Here is an 18,929-nt window from a genome sequence, read left to right on the forward strand (position 1 = left end):
TTGAGTCTGAATACTGTCACCAATAATCTGCTATATTAGTCTTATCAGGCTGCCATGACAAAATACAAGAGAACATGTAGTTTAAAAAACAGAAATATATTTTCTTACAGTTTCAGAAGATGGAAGTCTAAGATTAAAGTTCTGGCAAATTCAGTTCCTGGTGAGGACTCTCCTGTCTTTCAAGGTTACTTGTTTACTATGACTTTAACTGTCCTTCCCTCTGCGCTTTGGGAGAGTTTTGTTTCCTCTTTTTTTTTTTTTTGTTTTAGGATACCAATCCTATCAATTAGGGTCATACTTTTATAATCTTACTTATCCTTACTTAACTCTTTAAATTTCTTTTTTCTAATTACAGTCACATTGGGGTTAGAGATTCAACATATGGATTTTGAAAGGACAAAATTAAATCCATTACACTTCTATAGTAAGTTTTTCAAAAAAATTCATTTTAAAGATAATAAGAGAGGGCACCAAACATAGTGTAAATGTATACCATTTATGTTCAATAAAAAAATTATTTAAAAAAATAAAGATAATAAGAACATATGCATTGAATTTTTAAAGTAGAATGAGGCCTGAGTATATGAACTACTTACAACATATAAAAGAATTTTTCTATGTAAAACCTTTAGCTTTTATAAGTAGTCTTAGATGTCCCATCGATACTTTTAACAGAAATATTATTTTTTCTCCAAAAATTTCAAGTAAATCTTTAACTTATAAAAAAAAAAACTAAAGAAGAAATTTTCTTAAGCCTTGAAAAAATTAAAAATATTTTACCAAAAGTTATGAATCAGGCCCAGCACAGTAGCACATGCTTATAATCCCATTACTTGGTAGGCTGAGACAGGAACATTACACTTTTATAGCCAGCCTCAGCAATTTAATAAGGCCCTCAGCAACTTGGTGAGATTCTGTTTCTAAATAAATAAACAAGGCATGTGTTGTAGATCAGAGGTATAATGCCCTTTAGTTCAATCTTCAGTAAAACACACACACACACACAAATACACATACACACATACACATACACACAGATATGAATTGTAAAATCTAGAAAGAGGTTAAACTTCAATCTTTTTTGTTATAAGCCTTAAGTAATTAATGATTCAAATTATTAATAGTCAATTAAACTGTTATTCCCAAGAAATTGCAAAGCTCTTAAAAGTACTAAAGGTATAAGCTCTTTCGCAATTAAATTCTTGCTTGATAGATAAAAATGTAAGAGAAAAATAATAACATTCTTCAAATACTAACTATAAATACAAATATATTAACTGATTAGCTGGAACAGGAAGACATGATGGTCTAATGCCCTATGAAAATGTCTTGGTTCTATGAATCATTTTCTTTATGGTCCCAAATAATATTGTACTAATATTTTTGAAGGTGCTATTTTGGATCAGTAATTTATAATATTTTAAAGAAAAAGTATAGTAAGGTAGGTAATCCCAAATTTAATTTTAAAATTAAAGAAAATTCATCTTTAAATATGGCTTCATATAATTCTTACATCCCACAGCTTCCCAGAAGCAAATAGGCAATCACATTTCCCTGGATGAGAGAAGTACTGTCAAATCAGTTCAACTACTTTTAAGGGAGCAGAAGCTACAGACAGAGATTAAATAAAATCACAATTCCATTACTCATCACAACTTGAAAAAGTGGCTGAAATCATTTTGGTAGGTTCGTAAAAATACTGGGGTGCCACACTCTTCATTTGAGCCACTTGATGTTTTAACATTTCATCTAAACTGGTTTGGTGTCCTGCAGAAAGAAAAAAAAAAAAAACAATCCCACTCAGATACAGACTAATATACTAGATCTGAAAGCTGGCTTTTATCAATTTAAGCAGGTAAATTGATTCATTCAAGTAAGAAAAGAAAAGCCAATTTAGGGCCCAAGTTACCTGCCCTGGATGATCCAAATAACAGGATAATAGCCACTTCTTCATTTGACACAGTATAATATAAACAAAGCTAATGTATAGGATTTCACAGCCCAGAGTGAAAGTGAGGATTGACAATCATCTGAGTAATTTGTAGTGTGATATTCTATCTGAACAACGGAAACCAAACAAGATAACATCAGATGGCATTTGTTTGCCTGAAGTACTTCAATTGCTGTAGTTACCCAGATCTGAGAGACCTGAAATAAGATTAACCAATGCATATGAAATTGTATGCAGAAAATGCTCAGTATCCCAGTCATATGCCCTTTCCCAGGTATTGCATCCTAAATACACACCCTCAGCTCTAAGTGTTGTCAATAAGGCCTTACATCTGCTGTCTTTGACAAACCTGCTGTGTTCTCACACAAACTGGATCCATTTCTCCAAAAGGCTATGGATCTACAGTACTGTACTTACCCACCTTGATAAGTCACTAAAAGATAAGAGGAAATAAAACAGGTTCTTTTAACCTTAAGCTGGGCTAACTCTATAATACAGAGCTCCTTCTAGGATGAGACTAGAGCTGATTCTTTAGCTGTGTTCAGATACCTGTCAATATCATGACATACTTGGTATAATCATCTAATTAAGAGAAAAGATTCATTTAGTCTACCAATTCTGAAGGTTCTATTCCCAGATCAATTGTGCTGGTTTTTCACATCATATCATTGTGGGAGCTCATCAAGTAACAGGCCTGCTTACACCATCTTCTAAAGAACAAAGAGAAAGAAGGGATTAGGGTCTGACAATTTCTTTCAAGGGCATACCCTCAATGACTAAGGACTTTCTGCAAGTTGTTACCCCTTGAAGTTTTGACCAGTAGCACCATTTTGGGGACAAAGACTTTAAGACATCGGCCTTGAGGGAACATACTACATCCAAACTATAGAAGAAGGTGAGACACAAATTTCTATTAATATTTATGCTCTACCTTATTCTGCTTTTCTGAGTTTTATTTGTCTGAAGACAATCCTCTAATAAATCATTTGAAGATGACCTTGTATTCTGGGCTCTTCTAGGAAATCTGACATAATAAAATGTGTGTTAAAAGTCATCCTAGGAACACAATTGAATACTGAGACTTTTTAGTCAGATGTTCACCACTTCGATACTAGAGGACTTCTTTATTGCCTATAGGTTAAAAAATGATATTTTTGTGCATGTTTTACCACCAAGGAAACCAATATTTTCAATTAAGGTAAACTGAGATGTACAGAAAAGCAGGTTATAGCAAAGTACTATTTGTGGAAATATGGAGTGCCTTTAACATGCTTAGAGTATATAACAACCATTAGAATTGTGGCACTGAGTGAATGTTTCTGAGCACCACTAGAAGCATTTAGAAGAGTTATGTAGCTAAAATATGTTAATCAATTATTTAAAGCAACATGTGTGATTTAGAGTGCTTGGCAGCACTTGTGATTCTTATCTCCTGTCCATGGAGTTCAGACACAGCAAATGACAAGGCACAGAACTTAAAGTCTCAAAACATAAGACATTGCAGCATTCATATTGTGAGCAAATCTTAGATGCCAAATAAGAGCACTGATAGAAAAGAAGTGGGACTCTGAACCTTAGATAGAGGGTATACATGGATAATTTCTAATTGCTAATATGGCATGATTTTAGTAAAGAACATCCAATTTGAAATGGCAGCAATAGGGCATGACACATCAAGATCTATGAAGAAGGTTCAGAACTTTTTCTTGAGAATTTTTTTATTGATGCATTGTAGTCATACATATTAATGGGGTATAAGATGGTAGAGACATACATACACACACCACTCATTTAGCCCTTTGCCAACTTCCAGCCCATCCCCTCTCCCCTTTCTCCTTCTCATGTTAGGTTGACTGATTGATTTTGATATGTTTGAGAATGTACCTCATGTACATTAGGGAATTTCCCTCTTCGTCTCCCCCATCCCCCTCAGTTAGGCCTCCTTATTTGCTCATCTATGGTTTCTCCTTCTTTGTTTAGAGTTTCTTCTATGACCCTTTTTCTCCCCTAGCTTCTGTATATTAGGGAGAGCATTTGATTTTTTTACTTTTTGTGACTGACTAATCTCACTTACATAATGTTCTACAGTTCCATCCATTTTCCTGCAGATGACTTAATTTTGTTCTTTTTTATGGCTAAGTAAAATTCCATTGTGTACATATCCCTTATTTTTTTAATCTATTCATCTGTTGATGGACATCTTAGCTGATTCCATAGTGAAAATTGTAAACTGTGTGGCTATGAACATGAATATGCATGCATTGGTGTGGTAGTTTGGTTTCCATTCTTTTGGGTAGATACCCAGAAGTGGTATTGCTGGATCATATAGTAGGTTTATTCCCATTCTTCTGAGGATTCTCCACACTGTTTTCCAAAGTGGTTGCACTAATTTGCAATTCCACCAGCAATGTACTGGAGTTCCCACTTCTCCATATCTTTGTCAGCATTTGTTGTTGTTCATGTTTCAAATGATTGCCATTCTAATTGAAGTTAGGTAAAGTCTTAGGGTAGTTTTAATTTGCATCTCTCTTATTGCTAATAATGTTGACCATTTTTATACATTTATTGGCCATTTGAATTTCCTGTTTTGGTGAAGTATATATTTAGTTTACTTGCTTATTTTTTGATTGGGTTATTTCTTTTCTTAGTGATTAGTTTCTTGAATTATCTATATATTCTAGATATTAGTCCTTTATTGGAGGAATAGTTGTCAAAAATTTCCCCCATTGTACTGGTTCTCTGTTGAGGTTCTTTATAGTTTCCTTTGCTGTATAAAAGCTCTTTAGTTTATAAAAGCTCTTTAGTTTATGATACCACATGTTAGTATCAGAAGCTCTCCTGTATGGCAACCATAAATGCACTAAAAGAGAAATCCAGAAAACACTTCCACTCCTGATATCCCACAAAAATTATAAAGTACTTAGGAACAAACCTAACCAAGGAGGTAAATGACCTATACAAGGAAAATTATAAAACACTGAAAAAAGAAATAGAAAAAAGACCTTAGAAGATGGAAAGATCTCCCATGTTCTTGGATAGGCAGAATAAATATCAACAAATGGGCATTCATCCAAAAGTGACCTACATATTCAATGCAATACTTATTAAGTTACCAAGGTCATTCCTCAAAGACATAGAAAAATTAGTCCTTAAATGCATTTGAAACAACAAAAAACCTAGAATAGCCAAAATAGTTTTCAGCAACAGGAACCATGCGGGAGGCATCATAATCCCTTAGTTCAAATTATACTACAAAGCTATAGTAATATCAACTTTGTGCTTTTAGATGCAAGTTAAATGGTTAGCTAATGAAGACATTATTTAATATACATAATAAAAGAGATCAAAGAATAGAAATTTCAGAAAGTTGATGTAATCCACAATGGAAAATTTTAATTGATTACTAAGTTTCCAACTGTAAGCTATTTCTCTGACTCACAACTGCTAGACCAAAGGAGAAGTCATAGCTCCATGAGAAAGGATCTAGAAACACTTGAGCAAAAAGAGATACAAATATATCAGGACATTTTAAAAAAAACTGAAGCTTTTGAAAAAATACCCACATTGACTTTATAAGTGCTAACATGAACTGGCAGGTTTTCTGGATTCCTTGGAAAGACAGTGAACCCCCATAGAATGGAAAACAAGCCTATAACAATTTATATCTTCATCCTAGTAAACTTTTTAGGAGTCTAGTCATCCATAGCATGCAAGGAAAGTGAAAGTCATTAAATTGCACCTCATAACTTTTACTCTAAAGACTCCTGGATTTGGTAGCATCCTATCTTGTCTTTGAAACTACCACTCAAACACATTGATTGGATTATATGTATGGTTAAGAATGATACTCAGAAGAAGAAATAGCTTTAAATCAGGTTCAGACTTCTGTGCAACAAAACTAATTTAGCAACATGACTTGGAGATCTCACAGTATTAGGGATATCTGTGGGAGTGCTAATATTAAGCCTCAGTTAGACTGTCCCAGTGTCATAGTAAAACCTAAATTGCCTGATTAGCCAGGATCCACAATACAGAATAGCCCCAAAAGATAGTGATGTTGAGGAAAGCTTCCCTATAGCACTGTCTGATGGAGCATCCTGCTATCCTTTACTGTACACAGAGAGCAGTACCTGAGATAGAGGAACAGGGCTCACTATCCTGGCTTCCTGTATGTTTACCCTTCTCCTAGGTCAGCCTATCTCTGTCTGACATGGAGTCCGTAAGGTAGGCCTTTTTCTTTGACATATGACTAATTCTATGATAGAATTTATGCTACAGAATATCCCATGAGGTCTCCTAGAAGCTGGTATTTGAGATCATTATTTAAAAATTTTTTCCCTTAAGTTGCTTCTCACATTTCCCATTTAAAAACAAATAAAAATTCTCTTTCCAAGCCCTGCTTCTAGGAAACCCAATCTAAGATATGGTTTTGAATCATGTTGCTGATGGAATCTTTTAAGTCCTTACCATCTTCCTTTATTGATAAAAATAAAAGTACAACAACCTTTGATAAGATCTAAAATCAATATTATAAACAGGCTTAGCTATTTAAATAATCTAATATAAATAATCTAAAATACAAAGTTGTCTATTGGATCTTTCGCAGCATATAGAAAATGCTTCAATGACAGATTCTTAGTATAACTTTCTTTAGTTCTAAAATGATTAAAAATTAAAATAGTTGGTCCAGAGAATGTATGGGACAATAAAATCCCAGCATATTTCAAGGAATATAAGACTTCTACATACTATATAAAGTAAAATCTGCTTGTCTAGTAGGTGTTATTTCCTAATCTATTTTCTGAGTGATCAGACTCCTTGGTAATGAACACAAATTAGAAAAAAAATTAAAAACTAAGTGTGAAACATCTGTATAAGGAAATTAATTACTATGCCAATACAAGTCAAGTTTATGAAAATAATGTGAATGAATATAGTTATCTTTTGACTTTACAATATATAAAATTTTTCAAGGAGGTAGGTGTTTGAACTAGTTTCTTATTTATTAAGCATTATATTCATTCAAAGAAATAGATGTAAATTAATATACATAAACTTTTGAATCTTATTTTTCTAAATCTTCAGTGTAACTAGGATAAAATAATAAAGACCACTTTTTAAAACTAGGTATAGTGAAAGTAAGTGTGTTCCACTGCCTGAATTTATATTAGACTAAGGGATAATACCACCAGAATGCCATAGGCCTTCACATAAATGAATTACACCAAATAACCATTTATTTTTTACTTTTTATTGGCCCATTGTAATCATACATCTTAATGGCTAACCATTTATTTATTTATGGATTTTGACAGGTAATAAAACTTTATCTTTTTCTAATAAATATGGATGCTCAAAAATAATAAAATACTAACCAGTTGATTTATCAAAAAACACTCTAGATATAGTGTATATCCTTAACTTCTTGCTCTGTTGTTTCTCCCATCAGTATATTACTCAACCCTGACAATTTTCAAGTTCTCAAAGTTCACAATTTCTGAGTATCCAGATAGTTGTTTTAGAGTAAAATTAAGTTGAATTCTTTTTTATATTTACACTACCAACACTATCTAATGTATACAAAAACTGTCTGGATAAACAACTTTCTTTTTTTTAATTTAATTTAATTTAATTTTTTTTTATTTTTATTTTTTTGGTGGTACTGGGGTTCCTGGAAGCCCTTCTACCTCCGGGCTACGCTCCAAGACCTATTTTATATTTTTGAAACAGGGTCTCTTACACCAGCGCGGCTGGCTTCGAACCTGCGCAATCCTCCTGTCTCCGCCTCCCAAGCGCAGGGACTAAAGCGTGCGCCACCACGCCCGGCTTTTTTAAATTTTTTATTTGTGCACTGTATTCATACATCATAGTGGGATACAAAAAAAACTTTTGTAGTCATACATGCACACATCGCCCAGTCAGCCCCCACCAAATCCCCACCCCATTCCCTCCCCATCCCTCCTTCCCATGCTTGGCTTAGTGGTTAACATCTAGTATTATAGCAATTTATCCAAAATTAAAAATAATAATCTCACATAACAGTTTCATTTGTCTGATACCAAGCTTTTGATGACTTAAAGATAACATTTCAATATTTCTATTTACTTTCTTTCTTAACAGAGAATATTTTTTTCTTTTTTTTTTTTTTAGGTGAAACTATCATATATTTATATATTTATTTTTCAGAAAAAAAATCTATCCTAATATGGAATATGGACTCTAGATACCCAAAATGATCTCGAAAAAGAACAAAGCTAGAAGATATATATTTTCTGATTTCAAACTATATAAAGCTACAATAATTGAAACAATGTAGTACTGTTCTAAAGGCAGATATATAAACCATTGGAGTTGAATAAAAGTCTAGAGCTAAATTCTTCCATATATTGTCAAGTTATTTTTGACAAGGTTTCCACGAACATTTGGTGGTGGAAATAATAATCTTTTAACTAAATATTGTTGAAAAATAATAATTACATGGAAATGAATAAAATTGGACCCTTACCTAATCCCATATACAAATATTAACTAAAAATAGATAAAAGACCAAAATATAAATCTTAAGACTATAAACTTTTAGGAGAAAATCTGGGTCATAAAACCTCACAACATTGAAATTGGCAGTGATTTCTTGGATATGATTTCAATGGCACAGGCAACAGAAGAGTATACAAACTCCCTAAAAAATAAAAAATAAAATATTGTATATCCAAAGACAATGTAAACAGAGTTCAAAGTTACTGATAGAATGAGATAAAATATTTCCAAATGCTATATCTGAAGGTATATTAATATTCCAACTAGAAATCCTAAAAATTAACAACCATCAAAACACACAATACAATTTAGAGATAGGTAAAAGACTAACATAAATAATGAATCTCCACAGATAACCAATCTTAGTTGTCTGTTGAATGGAAAATCTTGTTTCTCTGGTTCTGATGTGTGTTACCTATTTCTTCTTTGTAGTTAATCTCTTTGAGTATTTTCTCTAGCGCTGGTTTTGAAGACATAAATTCCTTCAGTTTCTGTTTGTCATGGAAGCTTCTTATTTCTTCATCTAATTTGATAGAAAGTTTTGCTGGGTAGGAAATTTTTGGCTGGAAGTTGTTTTCTTTCAGAGTTTGGAATATGATACTCCAATCCCTTCTGGATCTCATGACTTGGTTTGGGAAGTCTGGAGTGATTCTAATTGGTTTGCCTCTGAATGTCACTTGGCCCTTTGTTTTTGTTGCGTTTAAGATTCTCTGCTTGGCTTCCACATTGGTCATTTTGACAATTATGTGGCGTGGGGATCCTCTTCTCCGATCCTGTCTAAAGGGAGTTCTATAAGTTTCCTGGACCTGTGTATCAACCTCTTGCTCTATGTTTGGAAAATTTTCTGCTATTACTTCCTTGAAGAGATTGTTGATCCCTTTGGTTTCACCTTCTTTTCCCTCCTCTATTTCAATTATTCTTAGGTTAGCAGCTCTCTTAAAATGGACCCATATTTCTTCAATGTCAGATTCCTTCTGTTGGATATTTTTTTCTAGATTAGAAACTATGCGCTCATTTTTGGAATGATCATCTTCTAAGAGCAAGATTCTATTCTCCATGTGGTCTAATCGGTTGTTCGTACTTTGAATTGAGGACTTTACTTCATTAATTGCATCCTTTATCTCTTTTTGGCTCTCTCTGAATTCTTTTCGAAACACCTCTATTATTTCTACAGTTATTTTCCTGATTTGATCTTCTAGAAATCTCTGAATTTCTGTTTTATCGGGTTCTGATGTTGTGGGGTTGTGGGCATTCATTGTTCCATTGTTATTTCTCTTTCCCATGATTTAGGAAGTTTGTGCCTTCTCTGGGTTCTTTCCTTGGGTCACTATGACTTCACTTAAGGTGCTCTGGATCTCGAGTCTGTGGTATCTCAGATTCCACTACTCCTTTACTGGGTTGTATCACAGAGTCTCAGACCTAGGGAATCGATAGAGGCTGCTTTAGACTATGGGGGGTGCCAGGTTGCACGTTCTCCTTTGGTGTGATATCTCTGCCACCACCACTCCCCCACTGGGTCAAGTCCCTGGGAGTGCAGTACTAGGATTTCTCCTCTGGGGCCCGCAATTTGACTCACTGTTGTTGAGTTCACAGATGGAGCTGTAGTGGACTCGGTGAATTCGCTGTTGCTCAATAAACAACTTGCTACAACTACTAACAGCTTTTGTTTTTGTGAGAATGAAGCATGTGACCAAAAGATACCCATAAAGAAGTCTATCACCGGTCAGGCGTGGTGATGCAGGCTTGTAATCCCTGTGCTTGGGAGGCAGAGACAGGAGGATTGCGCAGGTTCAAAGCCATACCTGCTGGCTTAAGAGACCCTGTTTCCAAATAAAAAAAAGTATAAAAATAGGTCTGGGAGTGTAGCCTAGAGGTAGAAGGGTTTCCAGGAACCCCAGTACCACACACACACACACACACACACACACACACACACACACACACACAATCTATCACCTTAAAAAGCCAGTAATGAAAATATATTGTAGAAGAACACATGAGGTTTTTTTTTTAAGCTCACTGGAGAATTTTTTTCTTTGATTTCATTTGAAAATAGGGTATATGACAGTATATGTTATACTTAAGACTCCAGATCAGATAAAAATTAAATAGTGACTCATCAGGCAAAGATGAAATTAAGACTGGGGATCCAAAAATATTTAAAAGTTGATTATTCCAAAAAGAATATCAGGCTTTGCATCCAAAGATAGATTGAGAAGCAGAAGGTTAATATTTTTTAGTGTATGGAATGAAAAGGTAAACAGATACAGCTTCTATTAGTAAGATTTTCTGTTCCAAGATCTTTAGTACTCAATTAGATCAATATCTATCAAGGCAGGTGGCAGTGTGCATTTCTGGAAAAGATGGTGAATTAAACACTCTTTGGAAATTTCCATCTGAAGTAATTGTCCTCAACTTGTCTTTTCTCAATCAATTTGTCCTTTCTCACATAATACAATTTTAAACATGCTAAATGCCAAGTAATTTACTAGAGCATTCCCACATCATTTGTTGAGTTAGGAGGTAACTATACAATTTAGCTAAGCCCCCAAAACAGATACAGACAGCTCATTTTCTCTTTTTCCTCTTCTTGAGATTTTGTGAAGGCGGGGTGGGGGTTACTGAGGATTGAACCCAGGAGCATTCTGCCTCTAAGCTACACCTTCAGCCTTATTTTATTTTATTATTTTTATTTTACTTTTTGAATCAGGATCTTGATAAGTTGTTGAGGCTGACCTCGGATCTGCAATTCTCCTCTCTCTGGCTTCTTCTTCTCTCAGTCTCACAAGAACTGGGATTATAGGCATGTATCACCATGAACAGGTTATTTTCCTCTTAATAAACAATATAAATATTTGAAATTCCCTGAAAACATCTTAAACATAAAATCGAATTAAACCCAAAGTTTTGCCCATAAACTCCACTTTTGTATGCCTTATTAAATTTCGTATTTTTGAAAGAGTAGTAGAGAAAATCACACATTTCAGAATCATCTGCTTTCGTCTCTTATCTTACCGCCTGCGACCACACACATCCATAAAATCACTAAATTTAACAACATCTATTATTTAGCAGATATTTGTGGTAAATAAAATTGTAAAATGTTTCATAGGGTACTCAAACTCTGATATACATTGTGTATATATTTCTTCCTTATAAGGATGAGCACAACTTATTAATATGATAAAAATAACCCATGTAATATATTTTATTATCTTATTTAGCATGACTGAAAGAAAAGATGACTACTTTGGGTGGGTTTAACCTCATGAGATAAGATCTTAAAATGTATTTGTGATATGCCAGAAGAAAGGGATTTCAAAACTAAAAATTTCCAAGGGAGGGAAATTCTCCACTGCAGTCTTTGAAGATGGAGAAGACCACTTGACAAGAAAGGTGGGTAGCCTCTGAACCTGAGAGCAATGCCCAGCTGATACATCTGAGCAGACTTTTTAGTCCTGCAATGGTAAGAAGTAAATTCTACCAGTAACCTGAATTTGCTTATAAATGAAACCCATGTTCTGAATAAAAACACGGCCTGCCAATATCTTGGTATTAGTCTTGTGAGACCATGAACAGAGAATGCATACACTTCTAATCTCTATAAACTATGATATAATAAATATTTTCTTGGGTTTTTTTTATTTTGGGGGGTAAAGATAATTGATCCCATAAGCATTCTGCCTCTGAGCTATACCCCCAGCCCTACTGATTCATTTATTTATTTATCATTCCTTCATTTATTTAGAAACAAGCTCTTACTAAGTTGTCGACAACATCATTATGTTGCTGAGGCTGACCTCAAACCTGCAATACTCCTGTCTCAGTCTTCCAAGAACTGAGATTACTGGTATGTGCCAGCACATTTGGAATAGATGAGTACTGGGTTAAGATAATAATCTGTGCTAATTATTATGCAGCATCATGAAATGAATGCAGTATTTCTTCTACCTACCTCATTTGCTTTTATAAGTCAATTATGATAATAATTTGTCAGAAAATACTTCTGTAGCCCAACCACAGGCTGAAAATTCCTCTGGGAATGTAATCTGACTAGATAAGACTATAGTAAAAGGCTTTTTATATTTGTTTGAAGGATATATATATATATATATATATATATATATATATATATATTGGAATATATATATATATTGGAATATATATATATATTGGAAAGGGAAATATATATATTTATATATATTAATATATATTAATATATTATATATAATATATAATATACATTATATATTATATATTATATATTGATATGTTATATATTAATATATAATAATATATTATATATTATTTATATATATTTTATATATTTATATATAAAATATAAATATATATATATATATTGAAAAGGGAAATGCAACAGGGAGAATGACAAAAAAAAAGTTTCCAGATTTCTGATCATAGTCCACATGAATTCTTGTTCTTTCTGAGTATATGAAATAATGAATTGACTTTCACTAAACAAGTCAAATTCGCTAGTTTTAGTTGGCCAGAAATAAAGGAATCATATGTGATACCAAATTTAAATGACCCAATCCAGAATTTAGCATGTATTTACTTCTGAACTATAAAAACATTCACTTAGAAAACAGTAGTAAAGTAGTATTGAGGATTAAAATTATCTATCAACAATACAACTTTATACCAAAACCGTAGTTTCAAAAATAGTCTTTACTGACAACTCAAGAACACAATAAGATAAAATTATTTTAAAAATAGTTAACTATGATGTGAATGTTACAGAAAATATGTTTATAGCAAAGGAGATCTTTTAAGTATACTCTAGGATTTAGTAAATAAGAATGAAAAATAAAATGTAAGCATAAAGGATCTTAATGAAAATGAGTTATTTCCTCAAGAATGAGTTATTACTATAAAGAATTAAATTCTGACTACAAAGCCCACAAGTGATTCTAATAAAAATTTAAAGAGGATTCACAAAACATGTTGTAATCTAATTAATGAGTTCTTTATTGAATTCAGATATGCTAGTGGGTACATTTAAAATGTCTTCATTCACCCAATACATGTAATTGTCTGAGATTTGGAGATATTTCTATCCCTGTACTGAAATATAAGCTAGATATTTTGAAATCAACTAAAAGAAAATCTTGATGAAATAAGAGTTTATATGGACCTTAATTACTACTTGACACACGGTAGGCATTCAATAAATATGTATACAAAGTATTTATTTTCTGTTCAAGGTAACAGATTAGTAGATTGTGATTTTGTATTTGCTTTTTACTTTCACATGTTAAAATACAAAACAGAAATACAAAAAGACATACACAAAAAAGTGATTGAAGGGGATTTCTAAAAAGAGAGAAATCAGTGAGAACAAGCAACTAACTACCCAGAATGCAGTCTAAAGGGCTGAAAAAAAGAAATATTTTTTACAGTGAATTTAATGAAACATCTGGTGGGAACTAAGAATTCCACCTTGATTTTGACAATCCAGAAAAACATTCTCCCCATGATGGTATTCAGTAGATGTTATATAAATGAGCCAAAGGTGGCCTTTGTATATTGGCTCCTAGGTTATTTACATTCACAGCATGAAGAGGCCAGTTAACTCAAAAGCCTGCCTGTGGGGAATGCAAATTTTTACACAATGAATTGTTTTAAACATAGCCCAAATAAGCAGATTTTTAGCCATTTAGAGCCAGCCTACTTTGCATAACCTTCAAAACTGTTCAACATCTACCAATCATAGATAAGGACTATAAAGACCCCAAACCATTATTTCTAACTGAACAAAGATATTTTCTACCTCCTCATGTTTGGCTTAGTGACTGATATATTTTTTTAATGTACATCATGTATATTATGGATTTTTTTCTCTTCATTTCTCCTATTACTCTCAGTGTGGTTGCTTTATTTGCTCATCTTTGGTTTCTCCTTCAGCTAGAGTTCCTTCTATGACCCATTTTCTCCATAGCTTCTGCGTATTATGAAGAGCATCCGATTTTTTACTTTTTGTGTCTGACTAATCTCCCTTAGCAAAAGGAGTGGGGAGGGAATGGGGTGGTAAATGGGGTAGGGCTAAATGAGTGATATGTGCATGTATGCCTTTACCATCTTGTACCCCATTAAGATGTATGACTACAGTGCACTAATAAAAAGAAAAGAAAAAAAAAGAATTAAATAGGACTTGTGAACATAAACAGGACTTGTTTTCCAAACTGAGTTCTCAACTGGCAATATAAAAAGACATATAAAAAAGATATTTTCTACCATGTTACTGTGTGGCATCTTCTGGTCTTATATCTCTCTTCAATCTTCTACTTTTTTTCATTCTTGGAGGGTCTCTTGAATTCCTCTTCTTTCCTCCTCCTCCTCCTCCTCCTCCTCCTCCTCCTCCTCCTCCTCCTCCTCCTCCTCCTTCTTTTTGTGATACTGGGGATGGAACCCAGGAGCATTCTAACCTCCAAGCTACACTCCTAGCCCTATTTTTTATTCTTTGTTTTGAATCAGGGTCTTATTGAGTTGTGAAGGGCCTTGCTAAGTAGCTGAGGCTGGCCATGAACCAGGATACTCAGGTCACAGCCTCCTGAATGCTGGAATTACAAGCATGCACCACCACACTCAGGTCCTCCCCTTCTTAATAGAGAAGAATATGGCCTCTGGATAATCCCCTGCAGTGAAGGACTTTCCCTGCCAAATGATGGCTCAAATAAGGTATGTATGTGATACTGCCACCTTGTGGTGAAATCTTTGTCCTTGCTCAGCCCCCAAATCTCTCAAATCCCTACAGTGGGGGTGCAGGGATTAAGAAGGTGCAGACAGATCTTTGGCTGCCAATGAGCTCATCTTAAAATTCATTCTATATGTTTAATTTATATGCTTCACCTCCGTATATAATGCTTCTTTTAGACTTACCATCTAGGGACAAAGCCATTTGGGAAACAGATGCAAAGAGAAGGAGAAAGCAATATAGCTACACATTTTTGTTTTTATTTTAAATGTAACAGTCTTTTTTAATAATGCCTATGCAGGTGGTATATAGTTTTTTCTATGAATTAGCCAGCCACAGAAAGGGAAGTGTTATATGTTTCCTCTTATATGTGAATGTTAGGAAGTAATTGGGATACCAGAGAAACTTTAGATCATGGAGAAGAAACTCCAGTGGAGCCAGGGAAGTGGTCTAAGGAAAGGAGAGGAAGATGGAGGGTTCATGATGGAATAATTTCCATTGACATTATTTACATGTGTGAGAATACCAATGCCAATCTCAAAATCCTGTATGAGGAAGGAAGATAATGGGAAGGGAGCCAGGGGAAAGCCCACCAAATGCTGTGTACATGTATGTCCTCTCACTATAAACTTCATTATGATGTGAGGCTATAATGCAACAATAAAAGTATAAAATTAAATAATAAAAATATACTTAAATTATAAAATTAAAAAATAAATATAACATAAGTATACACAGTATACAAAAAGTATAACAAATACATAGAAAATTGATATATAGAAAATTTGGAACATTTTTAGATATTGCTATCCAATTTTACTTGGGTAAACTATTGCTTCTGAAATTTCGGTTCATATAGTTTTGGGGCTTTACCCCATTTAGTTTACCAATTAGTGTACATGTGTTCATAGCCCATTGAGCTGTGATAATTCAAATTTCTGGCCAGAGTGACTGACAATAAACAGAGAGCAAGTATTCACCATCTAGCCAAGTGAAGCAGAAAGCCTCATTAAAAGAAAACAGGACAAAGAAAAGTAGAAAACTTGAAGATGGTGCTTAGTGTAGGGTAAAGAAAGAGAGAGAGAGAACTCGTGACAGCAGTTCTAACTTTCATGTAAGTATATCACTTCCCTATTTTTTGCCCAAGTGGACAACTAATTTATATATCTACTGATCGTTATAGCTAGGAGTATGAAAAGTACAGATTACTTAAAGAAAATAACAGCTTTTCTCTAAAAGTAAAGCCCATTTTGAGTGATATAAGAACACAATGAGAAATTAAATTATTGGTACATTCAGAAAAAGAAGGAAAGAGAGAAAGAAGGAAATAGCTATAAAGGCAAAATAAATTGAGGACTAGTTAAGATGAAATTCTTAGATCCAAATTACCTCTACTGTAGAGAAATTAAAATCAATGCTCCATGTGTTAAGTAGACACTTTAAACAACATCTTAAGAAAGAAATTTTTTAAAACTTTCTAAATTTTTCCAAAGGAAAGAAAATTTTTCAAAGACTCCTTGTGACCTAATTAAAAAATACAACTTTGCTGAGAAATAATCACTGAAGAATAAGCCCATGTATTCACTTTCCTGCTTGCAGAATTATACTGCAATTAATTTACAGCTTAACCATATCTCTATGTGAATGTTGGGACACTTGTTGGAAGAGACTGAACTTTTAAATTATGATTAAGATATTGAAGATTACCTAAAGACATGAAATAGCCCAATCCCCCAAATTCAAATAAACCAAACTAACTATATATAGGAAATATAGTTAGTTTCTATGCCTAATTATATTTCCTTTAAATCTCAGTTGCCAGCCTTGGCTGAAGAAGTTGTCCCGAGGTAAAAAAAAAAAAAAAAAAAAAAAAAAAAAAGCTTAAAGTGTCTCTTAAACAGTGGTTAAATATTGAATGGAAGGTAAAAATAATATAAATTCAAGGATAGCTTAGGTAGAGTAGAAGATTATGGTAAAATATATACTGAAATCCAGAAAGAAAAATATTTTCCATATTTATTTTTATTTATTCATTTTTTTATTGGTGCATTGTGGTCATCTTAACAAAATACAAGATGGTAGAGGCACACATGCACACATCACTCAAATTAGCTCTTACTCAAAGGGGAGAGTAAATGGAGCAGAAATAAAAATATTACACACAAAAATAATGAGAGGAATTTGTTATTAAGATATATGTAGCAAATCTGAAGATGCAGAATATAAAAGATGCTTAAAAAGATAAGCAAGACATGATTGTTAAGCACCCTGAATTCATTTACATATGAAGCCCATGATTTGATGTGTTAATTTGGTATAAGATTTAAAACTCTTTTATGGTCCCATTGCTGAGCCCTAACTAAAAAGACATAGAAAAGTCAAAACTCTTAAACTAAAGTCCAAGTACTATATGAGTTTACGTAGTTGCAAATACTCTGAGCAGATGGTTCAGAGCCTAGAAGGATGTAGCCAGTATGGTAATGAGTTAATAAGCAGTAAAAATTTAGGGTAGAATAAGTGTGAATATTTCAAGGAGAAAAAAGATCAGAAGAAAAGTATATACCACTTAAGTATTCATAAAAAAAAGCATTGCAGAGAAATGGTTTTTAGATAAATTGTGCTATGGATGTTAGCTTGCCTTTTATCTTAAGTACTCTTAATTTTCTCCATGATATCATTAAAAAAATATTTGCCATCATGCCAGGGATAGAGATAATAAAGAGTTTAATGATTTTAATTTATTCTAACCAATAATGTGCTAGCTATTCCACTGATTACTTTTGTGGAGTACTAAAAACCAAGCATATTTACATGTAATAATTATCAGATAAGAACAGGTGGATTATTTGGGATTGCACAAAATGGAGATGATTGAGAAAAATAATTAATAATATATAGGCAATGACAACTTGCATTTGGCAACTTTCACGTCTCTGTGCCTAAAATATCTAATAAGAACAACTTAAGGGGAGAAATGTTTATTGCTTCTTGGTTTCAGCCCATTGCTGGTCAACTCCAAGATAGAAATATCATGGTAACCTGGTGTGGTGGAGGGTAGCTGCTCATCTTTTAACCAGGAAACAAAGAAAGGGACAAGGGACCAATATAGTCCTCAAGGCCACACCCTCAGTAACCTAGGTACTCCAGCCACACCCTACTGGCCCACATTACCACCCAGTACATTCATTCAGATGATTATTAATCTATCAATAGATTTATCCACTGGTGATACTAAAGCCCTGATCCAATTATTTTGTCCCTGAATGTCTTTTCATGGTCAATAGATGAGCTTTTCTGGGGATTTTCTATACTAAAGCCATAACACTACTTATATTTAGCTGCATGGAGATGACTCTACAAATTATAAGCATCATTTCTCCTCACAAGAGGATGATTTATTGAGCATTAAGTCCCCAAAGGAAATACAAACCTGCTTCTGATATCACTGATTATCTCCTTTAAGAAGTTATCTTATTTCATATTGCCTTAATGATACTGAAGTAAGTTCCTTCTATTCCAATTATCTGCACTGTTTTAAATATGATTTGGTGTATTTTGTAAAAATCATTTTTCAGCATCTAATCAAAATGATCATGTGATTGTTCTTCTTAGCTCTATTTGTGTGGTGAATAACATGAATTTATTTTTGTATGTTGAACCAGCTTTGCATCTCTGAGATTAAACGAACTTGGTCATGGTGTACAATTTTCTTGATGAGGTTTTGAA

The sequence above is a fragment of the Muscardinus avellanarius genome (assembly GCF_963383645.1).
Source record: "Muscardinus avellanarius genome assembly, chromosome: 5".
NCBI classification, from domain to species: Eukaryota; Metazoa; Chordata; class Mammalia; order Rodentia; family Gliridae; genus Muscardinus; species Muscardinus avellanarius.